We start from the raw sequence: 9,327 nt of genomic DNA, 5'->3' as shown, positions 1-9,327 counted from the left end.
CTGGAGGAGCATCTTTTAACAATCCACCTCTGGGGCCTACATCTTCTTGGCTTCTGGTAAATTTTGACATGAATGTGCCACACTGGCAGCCACTAACCAACAGGGTCTGGGACCAGTCTGCATGATTTATCTCATACAGAACTTGTTAATACTATGATCTTAGGAATCTAATCACCAAGGTAAGGCAGCCTGCAGTACTGACCTCACCATCCATGACCCTTCTTCACAGATGCTCAGACTCAGGCAACCATGAAGAAGTTGTATTCAGAACCTGTAGGTTTAATTTTAGACCCTCAGGATGGCATCTAAGGCCAATCCATGACCATTAAACCTCCTCAAGGCATTTAGGACAAATCTGATAATCTTTGGTGTCATTGCCAATAATTAAAGATGGCAACCGATGGGCTAAATGGTAACACTCATACCCTTACGTTCATAGGGTTTCTGCCCAGTGTGAATTCTTTCATGTCTACTTAGGCATGAGGAAACAGCAAATGCTTTCCCGCATTCTTTACATACGAAAGGTTTCCCTCTGGTATGAGCTTGCAGATGAACATTAAGGCATGAGGAATACAGAAATGCTTTCCCACATATCTTGCATGCAAATGTCTTTTCTCCATTATGGGTTTTCAAATATTTACTATGACGGGAAGAAGTAATGAAGGTCTTCCCACATTCAACACATTCATAAGGCTTCTCTCTTGTGTGAATTCTTGTATGTTGAATAAGGCTTGTGGACGTAGTGAAGGCTTTCACACATTCCTTACACTGATAGGGTTTCTTTTCACTGTGACTTCATATGTGTATAGAAGGGCCCGAGTACTGAGTGAAGGCTTGGCCACATTCCTTACATTCACAGGGTTTTATTCCAGTGTGAGTTCTTACATGTTTAGTAAGTTGAGTTGATCTAGTGAAGGCTTTCCCACAGTAGGTACACTTGTGTGGTTTTATTCCAGTGTGAATTTGAATGTGATCATTAAGGCATGAGGAATTTCTTTTTTTTTTTTTTGAGACGGAGTCTCGCTCTGTCGCCCAGGCTGGAGTGCAGTAGCGCGATCTCGGCTCACTGCAAGCTCAGCCTCCTGGGTTCACGCCATTCTCCTGCCTCAGCCTCTCCGAGTAGCTGGGACTACAGGTGCCTGCTACCACGCCCGGCTAATTTTTTTTTGTATTTTTAGTAGAGACGGGGTTTCACCGTGGTCGCGATCTCCTGACCTCGTGATCCGCCCGCCTCGGCCTCCCAAAGTGCTGGGATTACAAGCGTGAGCCACCACGCCCGGCCAAGGCATGAGGAATTTCTAAAGGACCTTCCACATTCTTTACATTCAAAAGACTTCTCTCCTTTATGAATTTTCACATGTATAAAGTTGAGAAAAATTAGTGAAGGATTGCCCACATTTCTTAGTCTTTTTAGATTTCTTTCCTGTATGAATTGTTACACACTGCTTTAGATGTGAGGAAGCTGTGATGGCTCTCTCACATTCCTGAAATTCAGAGTTTCTCACTAGTGTGGATTCCCATGTGGTTATCAAGGCTCATAAAATACTTAAAGCCTTTTCCACATTCCTTACATTTGTAGGGTTGTCTTGCATTGAGAATTTCAAGATGCACAGCAAAGCCTGGAGTTAGAGTGAAGAATTTTCCACATGGGTTAAATTTGGAAAGTTCCTGTCCAATAGAATCTTCCTTGTGCACACTGAGGAAGTCTTTTCCATAACAATTACCCTTAGAAGTGTTCCCTCCATTCTGAGCTCTCATGTGTGTCTTAAGGCAAAACTGTTCACTGAAGACCTCTCCACAATTCACAGTCACAGAGTTTCCATCCACTGTAGCCTCTTGTCATTTGTATCCTATTGAATATTTGATTCTTCAAAAAACCCTGCTGAAGTGATGACCGTTTGGTTCTAGGTTGTATTTCCCATCCTGATAACCATTTGCCAGGTAGTCCACCACCATCCTTTCTACCTTCGTCTTTTCTTCAAAAGAGCAGATTGGTTCCCCGGAAAAAAACCCATGGGACAAATCAGTGGCTGCCATCCTCTGAAGCTGATGGTGCGATGTGCCTCAATGCTCCCTTCCTTGATGCCAAGATCGCCTCTGGGCAGCTTATGAATCTAGGTGGATAGAGGCAATCTCCATTCCTCTTTGTACAGGGTTATTTGCGGTCCACAGCTGGGATGGACTCCACCACCATAAAGGCGAAACTGCACTGACCAAGTGGAGCCAGCACTGGAAAAGCTGTTCCTCCTTAATCTTATTTCTAGGATGCAGTATCATTTCAGAAAAACTATACCATCCATCACTGCTTGCACTCTGATTGTCAGACTGAAACTTCACAGGATGAGGACGTGCTTTTGTGTTTTAGATAGACTTTAAAAATTGGGATTTCTTTGATTGCCATTTGTTCATATTTTTAAGTCACACTTCAGCAAACTGGTGACTTTGTGGTTTGTTATAGGTGGAAAATGAATTGACTTACTGTGCTCATGATGACAGCGAGAAGCTTCATGACAATTTCACCATCTTTGCAAATAGCTCAGAGCTTGGAAAACAGAGTCTGCCCCAAACTCTTTTTGTGACTGTTGAATCTGTAAATGATGAAGCTCCATTGGTAACAGCCAATAACATCCTTCAGGTAAAGGCTACTGCTTTTGACTTATCGTAAGAGCCTGCGGGCTACCAATTTGATTTTCATTTATATTATTTCTAATGATAAATAGTAAGACCTATGACTGTATATATAGTTGACAAATTTCCACTGGTTTTAAGTAAATATTACTTATTACTTGGGTGTTCTGCTGGGTACTGTTGGGAGATGAGAAGGAATCACAATGAGTCACCTTCACATTGTGTTTCATAAGTGGCACCACCATGAGGCATGGCTGTTTCAAGGCAGGTGAGGGAGGTGCATGCACGTGGGCAGCTCCTGCTAGGCTGGCAGCATCGTGGTTAAGAGAACGGCTCTGTAGTGAATAGGTAGATCTGGGGATGAGTCCTGGCTCCCCCGTATTAGCTACATGACCTTGGGCAAGTTACTTAGCCTGCTAATTTGCTCTCATATGAGTGGGGGGAAGTGGAGGCAGAGCTGTGAGGATTAAAATGATAAAATGATGTGAAGCTCTCATGCAGTGCTTGACGCATGGTTAAGGCTAAATGATAGCTCTTATTACTAAAAAAAAAAAAATACTCCAAGGCCATATCAGTTTTTGGGTAAAATAAGGCCACTACTGAGTCATGGGACAGTATATCTCTGGTTCTGGGAGCCTCAGTCTCCCTTTGCCCTCAGAGGATCCCCGAGGGCTAGTTCCCAAGTGCTCACAATAAGTACCTCTTGGTTGTGCAGGTTGTCTGCCATTTTACACCTCTCCTGAGCGGGAGCCCTGAGGTAATAGCTGCTGCTGTGGCTTCTGTTGCCCACACAGAGAGGATGATGTGCTGGAAGCCTCCTCACATGGATGGCTCCATTTCCTGCTACACTAGCACTACCAGCATTGAAGCTGGCAAACCCTTCCAGGCCAATTTACACTCAAGTATCCAAAAACTTCCATTTAATAGATTTTCATGGTTTTCACATGCCCTTTCTTGCTGTCTCTTCTTCTAAGAACCTGGGCATGAATCCATATGACTGGCTTGTAACTAATATAATAAGTGCTCAAAAAATAAGTATTTGCTGTAATTATGTGCCAGGTACTTCTCTAAGGGCTTAAACCAGCTGAGATATGTGCTACCATTTGTCTCGTTGGACAGATGAGGGAACTGCATGACTGCTGAGCAACAGGCTAAGGATGGAAGGACAGCGTGGAAGCCTGATGGCTCGTACATGCCTCTCTGTCCATGGTCTCCAGCAGTGCCTAACACAAAGTAAACAGGAAATATTTGTTGAAGGAATGAAGGAATGGAGATATAAACCGTCAATTCCCCCAGCATTGGCCCATGTTTTCTAGACCAGGTTTCTGTCTTGACTCTCTTCCTTTAGTGTGGCTTTGTTTCTGGGAGAAGCCTTAGCCTCTCACACAAATGAGCCCCTAGTGGTCTCATTCGTCAAGTAGGTCAAGACATGGGAATCTGAACGTGTTCAACTTGAAATTTGGTTGAGACAAATGTTCCCACATATATATTTGGCAATTTCAGCCTTGTTTGTACTGCTCATGAGGGTCAATAGTTAATAATAGATTATTTAGAAGGTCACAGGAAGTTGTATGGTCAGAGGTGCAGAAAAGGTGGACACGAGAAAGATTCCATGGTTCCATCTGGCAATGGTGCCTCCCCTTGGGTGGTGGAGAGCTTGAATATGTGGTGGGGCATTTTTGTTATCACATTGACTGGAAGATGCTACTGTATTTAATGCCTGAGGGCCAAGGATGTGTACTATTTTCAATGTGTGGGCTAATCCTACAAAATGAAGAAATGACCCTCCCAATGTGTTGATAGTGTCTTGTTGAGAAACACTCCAGGCAGGGAACTTGGGAATTACGGTACATAGGCCCCATCAGGCTTGCTGCCTGCTTTTTGCATGGTCTACAAGCTGAGAATGGTTTTCACAGATGAACATTTGCAATCAATTTAATTATAGGAAACATTAACTTTGAAGCCCATGTAAGCAAAATGTTTTCCCTCAAAAAAGAATTCCATTCTTCTCAGTAGTAGGCTTCTATTACAAAAACAAATTACATCCAATTATTATTATTATTGTTATTTTGAGATGGGGTCTTACTCTGTCAGATAGGCTCGAGTGCAGTGGCACGATCTCAGCTAACTGTAACCTCCACTTTTCAGACTTAAGTGATCCTCCCACTTCAGCCTCCTAAGTAGCTGGGACCACAGGCATATGCCACCATGCCTAGCTAATTGTTTATTATTATTTTTTATAGAGGTGGGATCTCCCTATGTTGCCCAGGCTGGTCTCGACTCCTGAGTGCAAGTGATCCTCCTGCCCCAGCCTCCCAAAGTGCTGGAATTACAGGCATGAGCCACCACACCTTGCTCAATTGTTATTATTATTATTTGAATTTTATCGGTAAAAATTTTGTGAAAAAAACTTTTTTCTTGTTATTTACGTACCCATAAAGTATCCTCTGTTTTGTCTCATGGCCCCAAAAGCCTAAACTTATGTTCTGGTTTTTCATAGAAAATATTTGCCAACCCCCATATATACCATGGAATACTATGCAGTCATAAAAAAGAATGAGTTAACATCCTTTGCAGGAACGTGGGTGAAGCAGGAAGCCATTATTCTCAGAAAACTAACACAGGAACAGAAAACCAAACACTGCATGTTCTCACTCATAATGGGAGTTGAAGAGTGAGAGCACATGGACACAGGGAGGGGAACATCACACACTAGGGCCTGTTGGGGGGTGGGAGCAAGGGGAGGGAGATCATTAGGACAAATGCCTAATGCATGAGGTGTATAAAACCTAGCTGACAGGTTGATAGGTGCAGCAAACCACCATGGCACATTTATACCTATGTAACAAACCTGCATGCTCTGCACATGTATCCCAGAACTTAAAGTAAAAAAAAAAAAAAAAAAAAAAAAAAAACCCACCAGTCACATACAGCTAGAAAGTAGTTGAAATAAGACTAGTATGATTAAGGAATGACATTTTAAATTTTATATAATTTAAGTAGTTTACATTAAATTTAAACAGTCCCATCTACCTAGTGGCTACTGTATTGAACAGTAGTATTCTAAACAGTAAGGGATAGGGCAGATTCTGGTAGTCAGAGGAAGAATGTGTGCAAAACGACATTTACAGGGCAGGGAGAAAACCAACCCACTAGATTCGAAGATCCGTGTTTCACAGCATAGGCTGGAAATGAGGGCCTTGAATTCTAGGAAATGATTTGGACGATTTTGTAGCCATGGGAGAACATGCAGATATAGTCTATCTGTGTGGAGTGGCTGAGGGAACATAGAGCTTCCAAAGCCACTGTACCCTCATAATGTTTAAAAAAAGAAAAGCATAATATTGTTTTCATCGTTTGAGTAATTTTCTCCCTTTCCTTCAGGCAGCCTTTCATTCTTTTCAGTGTGATCCCAGGTTGATTTTTAAAGTACATTTGCATTTATCCTTCCTCCCTCTGTTTCTGAAGTTCATTACCATCATGGCTAAAGAATAAGAAATCGATGTAAGTCTCTGACTGGCCATATGGCTGGATTTAGTTTTGGCAGTGTTGCCTAATAGCCATTCATGTATCAGGTTGGTGCCAAAGTAATTGCGGTTTTTGTCATTTGAAAATAATGGCAAAAACCACAATCACTTTGGCACCAACATAATAGATCAACTGATCTATAATAAAAACATCTATGTATTGTGTATTCTACAGTGTATATACTATTTTCATATGTATTTATAAATGTATAATGCATCTGCATATACTAATATAATACAAGATTTTTTATGTATAATCCCTCAGTTAAAAAGAAGACCAAATGTTATCCCTAACTTTGTTTTACAGGTGAGGAAACTAGAACCCAGGGAGTAGTGTGCAGCCTAAGGTGCTATAACCGGTAGGTTGTAGGGTCTCCGGACTTCTATTCTGAGAATTCTGTGACCCCGCTTTCTTTACTGTGCTTTTTTTGGGGGGCTATTGTGGAGGATTTTAAAAATGGAGGAATTTAATTAACAAAACAATGATTAGGGCTAGTATTATTCTAACCCAATAGATCTCAAAAGTTATTTTCTAAGTTGCAAGGAAGATCTAGACCACCAAGCTACAGATTGGAACAGCAGATGCACCATCTCTGGGTGGTGGTGATGCAAACAGGAAAACAGTCTTTGGTGAGACTGGTGACCAAGTAGGTGACAGGGAGAGACAGGATGACAGCAGGGAGAATAGCAAAGAAATACAAAGCGGTAAACCCTTGATCTTAATTTATAAAGCACCCTAGGGCCAATTAAATGATTGTGCAGGCACAGCCAGGAGCCCCCCAGAGGCTAATGTAACTAGTGCACTTTACATGGTTAAAAATTGTAAGGGTTTTTATTTGTTCAAAACAGTTGGATCTAGAAATAGGCTTTTTAGTGCTTTTAGTTATCTTAGAGCTTGATTCATTATGCAGTCTCTGTATTTTAAGTGAAAAATTAATAGTGTTTATTCCTTAAGAACTTGTCACATTATCATTTGACTCTACAGTTACTTCTTAGGTAATCTGGGATGGTCTGTTCCAGTTGGTCACAGTTTAGGCTGCCCCACTGTTTTCAGCCACATTCTCCCTATCCCACAGATCCATGTTGTAGTGATGCCTCCTGAACTCTCTCTGCAAAGTGATTTGGGAAATAGGTTGGCAGCTACAAAGAGGAATTTTAGGTGTCAATTGTTATTAAATACAGTTATAGAAGTTTACATTTATTGTGTGCCTACCAAGTACCAGGCCTCTTCTGTAACTGGTGTCATTTTCACAGCCCTCTAAGGAAACTTCTGTGATTCATAACCTTACTTATGCTACAGGAACACTGAGGCACAGAGAGGTAACAAAGGAGGCGTGGACTTGTTGCCAAGTCTGTCTGAACCTGACATTTTGCCCCCACACTCTGCCACTTTTCCCTGCTCCTCCCGACTGATTCAAGCTCTTTCAATGCATCCAGGTTGTCAGGGGGTGTCTTTATTAGCAAGCAAAAGAAAAGTACCAAAGCTGCTGTGCCTCTTGCTTCTACTGAAGTGACTTTTATGGGATAGAGCTGTAGCAGTTGTTATCAGCATGTATGGGTTTACCCAGGAACCTCAGTAGAGGGTTTGGGCATTTGGCTACATGGTACAGAATTGCAGGATGAGAGAAATGCAGGAGAGGGAATAGGGAGGTCGACATGTAGAAAGATACTGGGGAAGCGCTGGAGTTGACCAACAAAGGAGAAAACCAAAGGATGAGTAGTAAACTCTTAGGCTCTTTAGGAATTGAAGCTCCATTTTGGGCTCGGCTTTCAGTTCCTAAGTATCAATTATAAGATGCACCATCAACTTTATATCAACTTTACAATATTAAATATGCTTGTCAAATTAGGATGTTCAGAAACGTTAAAATGTGAGAGGGAAAACATGTACCCTAGACTTTGTCGCTGTCCTTCCTTAGAATTAGGGAAATACAGTCTCCATCAGACACTGCAGGGTTGCTTCAGTGGTCTGCCCAGACCGCCTCTCCCCAACCTTGACATAAGGGTGTTTTCTCTCAAGGAAAAAAGGAAGACTAATTGTGGCCGAGGACTGTTTCCTTTATTCTTACCTTGTTCCCTGGATAGTCTGCATCCAGTTCAGGAAGTGCACGACTTCCCAGTTTTGAAGGATGTGTCATTCAATACTGGCTCTTTCTGGGTTTATTCTTTTATTTATCAGATAAGAAACTTGTTCCTTGCCTTGAAGGTTTTGGATTAAAATTAGGAGAACGAAGTTTAAGGTTTGTAAACTGCTCATGTGAACTTCAGCAAAATCTCTCTGGACATTACTTTCCTTAATAGCAAAACCCCGGGGAGGGGGCGTTGTTTTACTTGGTGATCTCTCAACCCTCCCAGTTCTAATGCCCTGTGATTCTATGGCTGTAAAGCTTGTTGATATTCTCTGGCTGAAGCTGGACTTAGACAGATGGAGAAGCAGTAGAGCTGCCATTTTACACTGGATAGACTCACTTTAGTCTAGACCAGGTGGAGGTTTTACATTTCAGATGAACCATTTCTCTTCTCTTTGAGAAACGTACAAATAGTTTTGGTTTTAAAGTCAGTGTGTCTAAAGTCTCAAGGTGACTAGATACTACTGTGAGACATGCTAACTAGTCATGTAAAGATGGAGGAGAAGTTTTGGGAGGACTTTCTTGATTTTTTTTTAAATGAAAGAAATCCCAATAATTGGTTTCTTGAATTCTAAGTAATGGTCATGGCGTGCTATTCAATGAAAGTCTTCCCAAATCAAGGTGTTTTAGCTTATTTGCCAAATAATTTTTTATTTGTTTAAATTATGACTATTGTGAATAATGCCTTTTGGGATTTTGCTGATTTCTAGTCATATGATACAGAATTTAGTTAGAAGGCTTCCCTTTAAGTGTGGATGTATTACCTCCTCTGGGAAGGTAGCCTGGTTAGACTATGGCTCCCCAAGTTTCTAGATGTGATGCTCTCAAAAGAGGCCTTCTCTAACCACCCCAGAAGAAATAGCACCATCCCATCCTTTATCCCTGAACTCTTATTTATTATATTTTTTAGTGCCCACCACCCTCTGATATTAAACAAATAACCAAGTCTATTTTGTGTCTCCTCCCATAAATGTAAGCTCCATTTGGAAAGGGCTTTATCTGTCTTTTCCCTGTGGTGTCCTCAGTGCCTGGCATGGTATCTG

At 41.6% G+C, this 9,327-nt stretch overlaps 1 pseudogene; it reads right to left on the bottom strand.

The window, feature by feature from the left end:
- Nucleotides 1-405: 405 nt before the first annotated feature.
- Nucleotides 406-2,037, bottom strand: LOC116462296 (zinc finger protein 561-like; annotated as a pseudogene).
- Nucleotides 2,038-9,327: the final 7,290 nt, after the last annotated feature.

This window comes from Hylobates moloch, unplaced genomic scaffold, assembly GCF_009828535.3.
Source record: "Hylobates moloch isolate HMO894 unplaced genomic scaffold, HMol_V3 SCAFFOLD_23, whole genome shotgun sequence".
In the NCBI taxonomy this organism is placed as follows: Eukaryota; Metazoa; Chordata; class Mammalia; order Primates; family Hylobatidae; genus Hylobates; species Hylobates moloch.
The sequence above is the reverse complement of the archived record's forward strand: the minus strand, read 5'-3'. Positions and strand labels throughout refer to the sequence as shown.